This window comes from Mauremys mutica, chromosome 23 (assembly GCF_020497125.1).
Source record: "Mauremys mutica isolate MM-2020 ecotype Southern chromosome 23, ASM2049712v1, whole genome shotgun sequence".
Taxonomy (NCBI): Eukaryota; Metazoa; Chordata; order Testudines; family Geoemydidae; genus Mauremys; species Mauremys mutica.
This window is the reverse complement of record NC_059094.1, coordinates 21686035-21700170: the sequence shown is the minus strand read 5'-3', so window position 1 is coordinate 21700170 and position 14136 is coordinate 21686035. Positions and strand designations below refer to the sequence as shown.

General features: G+C 53.5%; 1 long non-coding RNA gene across 1 annotated transcript; it reads left to right on the top strand.

Annotated features, from left to right (window-relative positions):
• The first annotated feature begins 4946 nt into the window (after positions 1–4946).
• On the top strand, positions 4947–8888 carry LOC123355503. Its single transcript, XR_006575123.1, has 3 exons — positions 4947–5087; positions 5775–5917; positions 8690–8888. It is a non-coding gene; the product is annotated as an uncharacterized LOC123355503 (long non-coding RNA).
• The last annotated feature ends 5248 nt before the right edge of the window (positions 8889–14136 follow it).

Sequence of the window (14136 nt, the reverse complement as noted above, 5' to 3'; positions counted from 1 at the left end):
GGGCACCTGGTCTGTCAAAGGCTCCATCTTGTCTTGTCTGTGTTACTGTCAGTGAGCGGGGGAAACACCGGTTAGTTAAGTCATTTCCCCGCAGGGCTAACCTGCCAGTCTAGGGTTCTGATCCGAGGACAGGCCAGGCCTAGCATCACTCTTGCTTTGCGTTTCAGGCAGCAAGGCGGGAACTTCTCTCTGTTTCCTCTGACTCTGTTGAAGGCTTTTGAATACTGGTCAGTGTGGTCACAAGTTGCTATCAGTGGCCATGGTCGGAGAGTGGTAGATTTGTCATTCAATATCCAGGGTACAATCTTAATATCCGTTAAGTCCTGCTTTCCAAAGTACTGGGTTTCCTGCCCCTGAGTTGAGGTGGGTGTCTCCACTCAGGTCTGAAGTTTCTCGGGTTGGCAGCCTGAGTCCATATTGCTGGGACTCTTGATTAGGGGCATAAAGGTGAGATCTAAAAGATCTTATTGAAAAGTTGGAGTCTTTGATCTGTCCAGTTTACTTTATGAATTGAATGAGATTCCCCATCTGAGCAGCTCTGAGGTGGGTGGACCTAACAAGGTCTTACTTGATGTTAATTTAGAGCAGTATTTCTCAATGGGTGGGTCCAGTCCCCAGGAAGAGTCACAAAAGGCAATCAGGAGGGTCATGAGGAGGCCATTGAAAACTGTGTTACAACCTAAAGCAAAGAAAATTTCCCTCTCCCTGCACATACTCACCCTTCAAGATCAAGTATTCCTGGTCCACCACTCCAGACGCACAAAAATCAATTCTATTGTCTTATGACTGCTATCACAGATATCATTTTACAGTAAATGTTGCCGGGGGAGAGAGAGTTGTAAAACACTTTGTAGAAGGGGTCGGCCACCTGAAGAGGGTGAGAAACACTGAGTTGGGTTGGGCTTTCCTGCTTTTCCTCTGTAAAATGAAGCCTTCAGCCTCTTTACTGAGGTTTGGTCTACATTCAAAACTTGAACTAGCATAGCAATGTCAGTCGGGATGTGGGAAAACCCACACAACAGGACATAGCCCTGCCGACAAAACCCCCAGTGAGATGCAGCTATACCAAGAGAAGAGTGCTTTGGTTGACGTAGCTAATGTCCTTTGGGGAGGGGGTGTTCCTGCACCAGCTCCTGAGCTCCTGTCAGTTTATGCCACATCTAGGCTAGAGGGCTATGCCGACATAACTGTGATGGCACAGGCGCGGTAGCTGGTGGTAAGAAACCCCCAGGGGAGGGGAGGGCCCTTCATCCCTCTGCTCTTATCAAGACTGCACTGGGATGGGGCCAGGCTGGGCAGCAGCATCCCTCCAGGTGTTGTGGTGACCCCACCAGCTGTTGCCATGGGGACCGCATCACAAAGCGTCTCTGGGTGAAATCACACTGGGGGCAGGTTGGGTGGTGTGGCCATGGGCGGAGCCCCAGTATAAATAAGGGGCGTGTCCCCAGCTCTGTGCCTGTTGGCTCGGTGGTGTGGAGGGAGCAGCAGGATCTTGGGTTTCTTGAGACCCAAGGGCTACAGAGGGAGCAGGGTTAGTGAGTACAGCTCAGAGAGACCTCCTGTGGGTAAGAGCCTGAGTCAGGGGATTCTGGAAGGGGCTATGTGACTTAGTGGCAGTTTGCTGACAAAGGCAGGGGTTTAGGACTGGGGGGTGCAGGTTTGGGAGACATTCCATGACAGAGCACACAGGCAGGCCGGTAGGATGGACAATGGCCCATTGGGTTTGAGCAGTGTCTGTAGAGCAGAAAAAGATCTGACCCAAATCCAGAACCAACTCCTCAAATCTTTGGGTGTTTGAAATCTGAACCTGGATCCAGATTTCACAATTACCCTTCTTTTTATAATGGACTGAACTTGATCCTCAGATCCAAACAGCCCCTGAACTTGGGCGGTGGGTATGGAAATCTGGATCCAGATTTGAATTCTGTGGCTGGAGTCCATCTCTATTAGACAAGGGGCTTGGGTCCGGGAGAGGAGGTGGGGGCTGCTGTATCCTTTTTTCCTTATATTTTTCTCCATCAGGATATCTTGTTCTGAACAAAACACTTTTGCCCATTGAGCCTATGGATTTTCTCTTTTTTAAATGTTTTGACCCATAATTAATAAGTATAATTATTAAATGATTTAAAAAAACCAGAACAATATGTAAATAAGCCCCAGGACAGACCCCTAGATACAAACTCACTTGGGATGGCAGGAGAATGATTCACTAAGGGCCCAACTGTGAAAACTTTACTCACCTTGGGGTGCACTCCCAGAGCTGGGTAGTCCTGCTGAAGTCGCTGGGCTTACTCGAGTGAGTAAATGGTCATCATTAGTGGATGGGTGCATTGCATGTTTGAATCTAAGAATGATTTGCGATTGTCAAATAACAGGCAAATTGAATGACTTAATGAAAGATTAGTGCAGCACTATACAGACTGCAGAAAGAAGATATACTCTGCCACCCCGGGTAGGTGGCAAAGAGAAGGTAGTTTGGGCCTTCCCTCTGTACCTAGTGGAATACTGACAGTGTTCATTCACAAATTAGCTATCCAACCTACTTTCCTTTTCTAGAGTGTGAGATAAAAATACTTCTTGTTGGAGGGAAAAGTACCTCCCTATGATTAATTTTACCATGTGTTCTGTTTTTCTGATTACTCATGGAATTTATTTTATGTTCCTCAGTTTACCTGATTGATGAGCAAAAAGGAATCTCTAACCAAGTCACTAATAACAGCTGTGACAACCGAGAGTTCTTAATGAGTTAAAAACATCTTTCAGTGGGTCATTAGCTCATCCATTACAGAATCCACCTGCAATAAGAATGACCTCTTGTCAATCACAGAACATAACTGGATCATTAGCACCTTTTATCAGCTTCCCACTCTTGTTTATTATAACATCCTTCTGTAGACACCTTTCATTCATTTTGAGGGGTCCCTTCCCTGGGTGTCTGGGCTATATTAGTAAGGTCAGGGTAAAAGATTGCACACATTCCATCTGTGACCAGGGGTCCAGTGGGGGCCAGCTGAGGTTACCCAGTTAGGGTGAACTGCAAAGAATGGGGCAGATAATCCCCAAAGCTAGTGGATATTTTCAATACTTGGATTTACCAAGACAGCATAAACCAGCTTCTTTATTACCTCACTGATTGTCCAGAAACCAGCAACACAGTCCCCTTAAAGTAACCCAGCCTCAGGCCTCCATCCAGGTACCCAAGTCAGATATGATGAAAATCTTATTTCATTATATAAAAGAAAGGATCAGACACATTTCCTCCTAGGTTAATGAATATTCCAGATCTTATCCAAATACACGCTACAGCCAGTTCTTGTTAACTAAACTAAAATTTATTGAAAAGAGAGTGTGGTTAAAAGATCAATACATACAGACATGAGTTCAGTTCTTGAGGTTCAGGTACATAGCAGCGATGGTGAGTTTTGTAGTTGCGAAGAGTTCTTTTAGAAATAGTTCATAGGTTATTGTCCAATATCATTGCAGGGTGTTCCACTTTAGGACTGGGATCTCAGTCCTCCTGGCTTAAGCTTCCCCTCAAGCAGATCTGAGATAAACAGGATCAGTATTCAAGGATCTTTTATACAGTTTCAGGTCGTCTTTGACAAGTTGGAGTCCCTCGGGGAATAACAGGCCCCCATTTCCTGGGCATCGCTGTTAATTATTCACACAGATTAACACAAGGCCATTTATCCATCAGGCAGTCATATGTAAATGCACAAAAACACAAACGTTCTCTCCCCACGTCTTTAAAGCTTGGCTTTGTGGTCGTTAGCCTGCAAGTTGTTTAAACCTTTCTGGCCATAAGTTATATTTTGTATAAGATTTGTTGCAATCATATAACAGTGGTAGCAATAATGTTTTGCATGATTATATTTTAATTAGACAAGGTCACACTATCATTTTTCCTTCACCCATTAGATTAAATTGAAGGACAAAGAAGATTTTAGTTTCAGTGCGTATAGGGCAATAAATATAGAGGTGCACAAAAAAAAGGCTTTTGATTAGTATATAAAAGAATTATGAGAGTTTAACATACAAAACTCACACAAATTACATACATAAATACATATATTAACATATATAAATGAGGATATTTGCTAAGGTATGGCTGGAAGGGTGAATTGGATGGGATGGATGGGTTGATTGGATGGATGGGGTGATTGGATAGGTTAGATCAGAAAGATGGCTGGGTAGGGATGGAAGTGATTCCTAGGCTTGGTGTACAGCCAGTATCCCCTCCCATGTTCACAGCAGGGTCAGGGCAGGTCTCCAAGGAGAGACAGGAGCTGTTGCTTGCCTGTTTCTTCTCAGTGCTGAGAAGAACAAGGAGTAATGGTCTCAAGTTGCAGAGGGGGAGGTTTAGGTTGGACATTAGGAAAAACTTTTTCACTAGTAGGGTGGTGAAGCACTGGAATGGGTTCCCTAGGGAGGTGGTGGAATCTCCTTCCTTAGAGGTCTTTAAGGTCAGGCTTGACAAAGCCCTGGCTGGGATGATTTAGTTGGGGTTGGTCCTGCTTTGAGCAGGGGGTTGGACTAGATACCTCCTGAGGTCCCTTCCAACCCTGAGATTCTATGATTCTATGATCCATGTGGGTGACTCAGTGGGAAGCAGCAGGGGAAGTCTAGTCTTGCCCTGATGCCCTGTCAGTGTGCCTCAGCCCCACCCTGGATGGACCCTCTAGGGGCAAGAGGGGTGTTCTGCCTCTGTGCTGACTTGAGGGGAGTCAATCTGTGTCCGTTGTGATCATGGTTCTTGTGTGATGAGCTCTTGCCCACTCCAGACTGGACTGAGCCCATAATGCATTTGGGGGTGTCTGGATCTGGGGTTTTGGTTTGATCCATTACAGAGAAAAGGGAGAACCATGAAACTTGGAGCCAGATCCCAGTTTGGATCCCAAACGTCTCCAGCATTCAGGTGCTCGGGTCAGGGGCACTGGCTCAAGCCCATCTGTAATTATTCCCCCTTGTGATACGCAGAGAAACTCTCTGAACTCACCACTTGCCAGTGCTACTGACCAAGTATCTATTTGTACCGAGTGTGGAGTGGAGGAGGAGGAATGGCTGATGCAGTGGGACAGCCCGTGGAGGTAAGAGGAACCACTCCAAGAAGTGACATCAGGAGGGATTGGGGCAGGAGGCAGGGTCTCTCCTGCTTTGCTCCCCAGCTGGTTTAGGGATACCCTCTGGATCCCATCTCAGAGGCAGGGCCCTGCGTGTGCCAGGAATTGGGGCCCCTACTTTGCAATCGTTGCCCCGAGTCTTGACTTTTGCTTGGCTAGAAACTTGGTTTCTAGCACTTATGGGTGCAAAGGAATCTTGGAACCATCTATCCTCTCTTGCCCTTGCCGAGGGCATCGTGTGCACTGCAGGCCCTGGTCCCCAACCCCACGGAGTGGCCTCTGCCCAGCCCAGGGACACCCAGCGACCAGGGCAGGGGAATTTCCAACTGCCCAAAGCAGTGGTATCTGGCCCTGGGTGTCCGTTGGGATGAGGAGTGAGGGAGGAATCGGGTCAGACTCACCCCTGGGCTTTAGCTGTTTGGGGGGAACCAAACCCATTCCGAGTGCAGGGTCAGTTGGATTGAGGTTCCATTTCACCCAGAGCTGGGGGTGTCTGAGGGCAGGTCACTGTCCAGGCCTATCTCTAGCTGAGAGCCTGAGTGATGCTGAGCTGAGATCTCGCTCAGGTCCTGCCCGTTAGTTACCAGGGGAATGCTGGCCCCTTCCCAGCCCCAGGCAGCTCCGGGGGGTAATAACCAGCTGCTTGCTCTGCAGGTGTGCCGCATCAGATCTCCAACCTCCTGCGGCTGGCAGATGTGGGAGGCCACAAGGACATCGTGGCAGGCATCATGCAGGCAGCCAGGGTCCAGCCAGCTGCTGTGGCCTTCCGCCTAGTCCAGATCCTCCAGCAGGATGAGGTAAGGCAGCTCCTTTAGTCACACACCGGCCTGTCTGTCTCCAGGTGGCCGGCCAGCTGACCTACAGCAAAGGATAATGCCCCCAAGCACTGTGTGTCTCGCCAGGACACTTCCTGTTCTGCCTTGTGTTGTTGTGAGCAGTTAAACAGTGCTTGTCCTCCCCAGAGGTGGCCACACTTCTGTGGCGGGTGAAGTGACCCCTACAGAGGAGGACCAAACGCTGCTCCCTGCCCTGCTGCCAGCCGTGCCGTTGGAGCCAGTGGGCTGCTGGTGTCAGAAGAGTCGGGATTGTCCCTGTGTTTGTAAATCACTTCGAGTCTCCCCCATGGAAGGAGCTTTAGAAACAAAAGGCCACATGCCTGACTAACCTAATTGCCTTCTATGACGAGATAACCGGCTCTGTGGATGAGGGGAAAGCAGTGGATGTGCTATTTCTGGATTTTAGCAAAGCTTTTGATACAGTCTCCCACAGTATTCTTGCCAGCAAGTTAAAGAAGTCTGGGCTGGATGAATGGACGGTAAGGTGGATAGAAAACTGGCTAGATGGTCGGGCTCAACAGGTAGTGATCAATGGTTCCATGTCTAGATGGCAGCCGGTATCAAGTGGAGTGCCCCAAGGGTCGGTGCTGGGGCCGGTTTTGTTCAATATCTTCATTAACGATCTGGAGGATGGTGTGGACTGCACCCTTAGCAAGTTTGCAGATGACACTAAACTGGGAGGAGTGGTTGATACGCTGGAGGGTAGGGATAGGATACAGAGGGACCTAGACAAATTAGAGGATTGGGCCAAAAGAAATATGATGAGGTTCAACAAGGACAAGTGCAGAGTCCTGCACTTAGGACGGAAGAATCCCATGCACTGCTACAGACTAGGGACCGAATGGCTGGGTAGCAGTTCTGCAGAAAAGGACCTAGGGGTTACGGTGGACGAAAAGCTGAATATGAGTCAACAGTGTGCCCTTGTTGCCAAGAAGGCTAATGGCATTTTGGGTTGTATAAGTAGGGGCATTTCCAGCAGATCAAGGGATGTGATCATCCCCCTCTACTCAGCACTGGTGAGGCCTCATTTGGAGTACTGTGTCCAGTTTTGGGCCCCACACTACAAGAAGGATGTGGATAAATTGGAGAGAGTCCAGCGGAGGGCAACAAAAATGATTAGGGGGCTGGAGCACATGACTTATGAGGAGAGGCTGAGGGAACTGGGATTGTTTAGTCTGCAGAAGAGAAGAATGAGGGGGGATTTGATAGCTGCTTTCAACTACCTGAAAGGGGGTTCCAAAGAGGATGGATCTAGACTGTTCTCAGTGGTAGAAGATGACAGAACAAAGAGTAATGGTCTCAAGTTGCAGAGGGGGAGGTTTAGGTTGGATATTAGGAAAAACTTTTTCACTAGTAGGGTGGTGAAGCACTGGAATGGGTTCCCTAGGGAGGTGGTGGAATCTCCTTCCTTAGAGGTTTTTAAGGTCAGGCTTGACAAAGCCCTGGCTGGGATGATTTAGTTGGGTTTGGTCCTGCTTTGAGCAGGGGGTTGGACTAGATGACCTCCTGAGGTCCCTTCCAACCCTGAGATTCTATGATTCTATGATTCTATGATCCTGCTCCGGGTTCCAGCCACTCAATCTGGAGTGACTCCATGCACTCCAGTGGGGCTACTCCGGATTCACACCAGCGGCACAGGCAGCAGGCAGTGGCCAAAGGGGTTGATTTGAATGTGGGTGCATTATCCCCCGAGCTCCTCATGGCCCAGAGCCAGGTGTTGGGCAGTCAGGGCCCGACCCTGATCCCCGTAATTCAGGGGGAGTCCGCAGGGAGTCCCCAGAGGTCCCTGGAGTAAGTGGGAGCTGAATCCAGCCCAGCTTCACACATGCCACCATTTCCTGGCCTGACTGGAGCCCTGCGGGCGTCCCTGGGAGCTGGCTCCGTGTCCCAAGCCACAGGCCACTTTTCCTATTTACTATATGTCTGTATAGTTTATTATGCGATTGCTTGCAAGTGTTGGCTTTGCTGTGAGATCTAAGGTGCAACTGACCTGGGGTAAGTGGCTGGTTCTTTGGGACTCAGAGTAACTGAACATTGCTGTGATCCTTGGTGTGAGGGGCCCTCTATCACACAGCGGGAGGCAAAGCAGACTGGAGTACCTGGGGGACCGTCTGGGACTCTGTTCCTGAGGAGTTGGCACTCGCAATCACTTAGGGGTTTGTGCCCTGGTTGGTTACAACCTGCCCTGGTGTTGGGACTTGTGCTCTTATGCCACCATTGGAAGTGTCCCAGGGACCCCTATTCACACCTAATGAATCATCAGCATAGTAACAATATACTGAGGCGCAGTGACCCCAGGCTCTTCTGGGGCACATTCCCTCGGGTCGGTGTGAATTCCCCTCTTGCCACGGCAAACCTCACACTGCAGATTCAGCCAGACAAAATGACTCTGAGAACCGTCCTGGAGTTTCCAAGGTCATCGGATGTGCTACCAAAATAGAGGTGGAAATATAACACTGCCCGTCAGCTCCCCAGCCACAGACTCAGCGTGCTTTCCAACGGGTGTGTCATAAACAGATAGTTAAGGGTTAATGTCTCTTTTCCCTGTAAAGGGTTAAGAAGCTCAGTAAACCTGGCTGACACCTGTTCCCCAGCTTGAGGGTTCCTGTGCCCTGGGGTGGGATGTGTCGGGAGGAGAAATTGCCTCAGCAGAGGGGAGGTGGGCAGGGGAGCAGGCAGGCTCGTTAATGAGAGGCTGCTTCGAAGCCAGACTCATGGCTGCTCCCCACTCAGTTCCAGGATGGAGCGAATCAGGCAGATGCTGAGGAGTAAGGCCGGGCAAGTGGCTCCAGAGCCAGCAGCAAACATCAGCCAGCCTGCCCAGGAGGAGAGCGGCCCCTCTGTCCCCGCAGGCGGGGAAGAGGCTCGTGGCCAGGGGAAAGAGAGGAGCTGCGTCGCCTGCTGGAGGGGGAGGAAGACAGCAGCTCCCCTAGCTGACCCTGAGGCACCTTCTGGGCTGAAATGGAGGTGGCCCCGGGTTCAGCTGTGGAGGAGAGAGCCAGGGGAGGGCAGGAGTCGGGGACGGCAGCTCTGGGGCTTCCATCGCAGGAAGCCAAGATGCCAGGAGCTGCGCCCCAGGGCCCAGCAGGAGCCGTCTATCACCATGGCAACTGAGGGGCCCTGCGCCAGCCCTACCCTGGCCCCCGAGGAGCCTCCAGCCAGCCCCACCCTGGCCCCGGAGGAGTCTCCCGCCATTACCAGCCTGGCCACGGAGGAGCCTCCCGCTAGCCCCACCCTGGCCACGGAGGAGCCTCCCTCCAGCCCCACCCTGGCCCTGGAGGAGCCTCCCGCCATTACCACCCTGGCCACGGAGGAGCCTCCCGCCAGAACCACCCTGGCTACGGAGAAGCCTCCCGCCAGCCCCACCCTGGCCCCGGAGGAGCCTCCCGCCAGCCCAGAACAGGAGTTGAGCGACGGCGCGACAAACCCCAGCAGCTCCGCATACTCCTGCGGGGCCAGCAGCTCCTCCGTGGGGTCTGGCAGCCCAGAGTTTCTAGGCTCCCTCTTTGGAGGTGAGGGGAGACCCAGGGAAAAGGGAGGAGGACTGGGGCGGTGGGGGACTAGTAACACCCTGTGCCCATCGGCTCGCCAAGGAGCCGGGACTGACCCACGTGAGCCCCACTGACACCAGTGGGGGTGGCACAGCCACGCCCCATGGCAGGGGATGCTGGGCGGAGTCGGGGAGCTCCAGCCTCCCCTGATCATGTTGGGGGGGGGGCTGACTGCCACGGGGCCCTGAGGCTGATGGTGCTGAGGGCGTCTCTAGGAGGAGCAGGGTGGGGCCCTCGCTGCCATGGGGCTCCTTACAGAGAAAGGGGAAACATGGAGCCTTCTCTGTCCACTGCATCCCCCCAGCAGCAGAAGGGATTGAATTTTCTCCTTCCCTCCCTGGTGCAGACACCCCCAGTGCCCAGGTGTCGTGGCCTGAGGAGGAGGAGGAGAAGGAGGAGGAAGAAGAGGAGGAGGAGGATTCGTCCCCCATCACGGTGATCCAGCAGCACCTCCAGGGCAGAGCTGAGGTACAAAAATCCCCCAGCTGCGCTGCCCCCCAGTCTGTCCTCCTCCTTGTTCCATCCCCACCCAGGCAGGGGGGCTTGTCCCAGAGAATCCCTCACCCGCAATGGGGGGACACAGCTCCTCTGTTATCTGGCACCCCAAAGTGGGGACATTTGTCCCACACAGGCCAAGGTTTCCGCTACTCGCAGACACTATCCCAGTTCCAACCCCATGTCTGTGCAGGGCGACACTGGTTTCGGGAAGGGGGCGGCTTTCCCTGTCCAGCCCCATGGAGGTCCTGAGCCCTGGAGCTGGTTTGGGTTGGGCGGGGAGGGCCCTATGTAACAGGCTCTCTCTCCCCCCACCCCACTCCTAGCTGGTGGCGGACAGGGCCAAACAGCTGCGCTTCCTCCAGGCTGTGCCGCGTCTCTGCTTCTCGGCACAGAAGCAGGGACGGGACACCCTGGATCCCCCGGTCTCCAAAGCGGCCCTCGTGGAGAGCACTGCGGTGAGTGGGTCCCCATGCCCGGCCCTGGGGCGAGGGAGCCAGACATGGGAGGAAGCGTCAGTGGGGCCGGAGCGGGATGCAGAAGACAGGGGGTCCTGGGGCGGAGGGCTGGGGAGCAGGGAAGAGGAGAATTGTGACACTGATGGGGAGCTGGCCGTGGGGGAGGGGAGGGCGGAGTTGGGGGGGAAGAGGGGGAAGGAAGTTTGATGGACGGGAGGAATGGGGGGGCCCAGCTGGTTGGGGGTGGGGGTGACACTGGCTGTTTCTGCAGAGCACTTTGGGCTCCTCCCGGGGAAGTGCCAGTGCGTCTGCAGGGCCTGAGTCTCACATGCAGTTTTGTTTCCTTGGGGTCTCCCAGGAGCTGATTGAAAATCTCCCTGGTGCGTCAGAGCCGAGCTCCATCATGCCCAGCTCCATGGCCGCAGTTTGCAGCCTCAGGTACCAGGACCCTCCGGTCCAGCTGCCCTAACCCTGGTGCTGACCCAGAGCTGGGCCCAGAGCCGGGAGTCACAGCTCCTCCCCCGCCTAGGTTCCCCCCGGCTGCGACTGTTCCCATCCCCCAGCAGAGGAGGCGGGAGCGTCCCCTCTTTCCTGGCCGGGGGGTTGATTTCACTCCAGGAAAGTAGGGAGGGGATCACTGCGGGGGGCGGGGGGGCGGTGTCATGGCCATGGCAGTGCCAGCGCCACGCTGGTGCTGCAAAGTGTAACACGGGCTCCTCTCCAGCAAACTGAAGCCACCGCTTGCCCTGGAGCTAGAATCTCGCCTTCTGCGGGCTCTTCTGAACAGGATGTGCACGCTGGGCACTGGGCAGGACACCACAGGGAGAGGCTGGTTTGTAGAGCGTGTATGCCTGCCCGCTGACCCTCCCCTGCCTTCTTCTCCCACAGCACGTCCATCTCTCTCTCCTGGCAAACAACACCCAGGAGAGAGCCATGGCCGGTCAGACCAGCGCAGCCCTGCTCCAGTTTGCCACCTCCCTGCCTGGATTTGATGTGAGTAACCACGTGCTGGGGCCTGGTCTGGTGCATTGTGGGTAACAACGGGCACCTGGTCCGTCAAAGGCTCCATCTTGTCTTGTCTGTGTTACTGTCAGTGAGCGGGGGAAACACCGGTTAGTTAAGTCATTTCCCCGCAGGGCTAACCTGCCAGTCTAGGGTTCTGATCCGAGGACAGGCCAGACCTAGCATCACTCTTGCATTGCGTTTCAGGCAGCAAGGCGGGAACTTCTCTCTTTTTCCTCTGACTCTGTTGAAGGCTTTTGAATACTGGTCAGTGTGGTCACAAGTTGCTGTCAGTGGCCATGGTCGGAGAGTGGCAGTTTTGTCATTCAATATCCAGGGTACAATCTTAATATCCGTTAAGTCCTGCTCTCCAAACTACTGGGTTTCCTGCCCCTGAGTTGAGGTGGGTGTCTCCACTCAGGTCTGAAGTTTCTCGGGTTGGCAGCCTGAGTCCATATTGCTGGGACTCTTGATTAGGAGCATAAAGGTGAGATCTAAAAGATCTTATTGAAAAGTTGGAGTCTTTGATCTGTCCAGTTTACTTTATGAACTGAATGAGATTCCCCATCTGAGCAGCTCTGAGGTGGGTGGACCTAACAAGGTCTTACTTGATGTTAATTTAGAGCAGTATTTCTCAATGGGTGGGTCCAGTCCCCAGGAAGAGTCACAAAAGGCAATCAGGAGGGTCATGAGGAGGCCATTGAAAACTGTGTTACAACCTAAAGCAAAGAAAATTTCCCTCTCCCTGCACATACTCACCCTTCAAGATCAAGTATTCCTGGTCCACCACTCCAGACGCACAAAAATCAATTCTATTGCCTTATAACTGCTATCACAGATATCATTTTACAGTAAATGTTGCCGGGGGAGAGAGAGTTGTAAAACACTTTGTAGAAGGGGTCGGCCACCTGAAGAGGGTGAGAAACACTGAGTTGGGTTGGGCTTTCCTGCTTTTCCTCTGTAAAATGAAGCCTTCAGCCTCTTTACTGAGGTTTGGTCTACATTCAAAACTTGAACCAGCATAGCAATGTCAGTCGGGATGTGGGAAAACCCACACACTGGGACATAGCCCTGCCGACAAAACCCCCAGTGAGATGCAGCTATACCAAGAGAAGAGTGCTTTGGTTGACGTAGCTAATGTCCTTTGGGGAGGGGGTTTTCCTGCACCAGCTCCTGAGCTCCTGTCAGTTTATGCCACATCTAGGCTAGAGGGCTATGCCGACATAACTGTGATGGCACAGGCGTGGTAGCTGGTGGTAAGAAACCCCCAGGGGAGGGGAGGGCCCTTCATCCCTCTACTCTTATCAAGACTGCACTGGGGTGGGGCCAGGCTGGGCAGCAGCATCCGTCCAGGTGTTGTGGTGACCCCACCAGCTGTTGCCATGGGGACTGCATCACAAAGCGTCTCTGGGTGAAATCACACTGGGGGAGCTGGGAGCCCTCTCCAGAGGCCTGTATCCCACACGGGGCCTGGGGCTCAGCTCCCCCAGACCCACGGAGGGAAGGTTTCACCGCGGGCGTCCCCTGTAGCTGCCCTGGGAGAGTCACTCACCTCTGGACCCGCCCTCATCTGCTGGGAGGCCACAGCAATGAGGCTGCCGATAAGTCCTGCCTCCATCCCCTGCTCCAGCGGCACGGTCCTGAGGCCCTCGTATGCCGCCACCTTCTGCCTGACAGACACCTGGGGCGGAGAGCCGAGGGGCGGGAGGAGATCAGTGGAAAGTGGCCTGTGGCTTGGAACACAGAGCCAGCTCCCAGGGATGCCCGCAGGGCTTCAGTCAGGCCAGGAAATGGTGGCATGTGTGAAGCTGGGCTGGATTCAGCTCCCACTTACTCCAGGGACCTCTGGGGACTCCCTGCGGACTCCCCCTGAATTACGGGGTGACCCTCACTTAGGGTTGCCAGTTTGGTTGAATGTATTCCTGGAGGTTTCATCACATGATATAATCTTTAATGAAAGATTAAGCTTTGATTCCTGGAGATTTGGGCAATCCTGGAGGGTTGGCAATCCTACGTCACTGTCTGCCCGCTGGAGGCTGCGGCATGAACCCTGGGAAGGAGGGGCCGGAGAGTGCAGCATGAACCCCAGGGGGCAGAGTCTGCAGCATGAACCCCAGAGGGCAGGGGGCAGAGTCTGCAGCATAAACCCTGGCGCACAGGGGGCTAGGTGGGAGTAGACCCCTGCAGAGACTGAAGTTCCTGAGAGTGGTAGAGTTTGAGCTGCTCTGTAATGAACCATGTCTCAGCCCTGGACTGAGCTGCCCTTTGCCCCCCCCCCCCCCCCCCCCCCGCCAACAGGCCTGGAGTGCACGTGTGGGGCAATCAGCACTTACCTGAGGAGCTGGGAGAGGAGCACCTATCCACAAATCACGCACCAGCGCTTCTCTGCACACCTGCTCCCCACGTACCGGTACCTCCTCAGCGCCTGGCTGCCCAGCGAGGACACAGAGGTGAGGGGCTCGCACAGGCACTGTGGCCACGGGGCGCTCGCTCTGCATCTCCCCACAAGCCCTTTCGCCCCTGGCCCCTTTGTAAGGAGCAGACCCGGGTGGAAATCTCTCCTGTCTTGGGGTGGATAATGTCACCGGATGCTGGGGGCTGTGGAGGTGGAGGGCTAAGAGCCAGGATTCCTTGGCCAATGTCCTCCTGCAGCATAGAGGCCAAACTGGTCTCG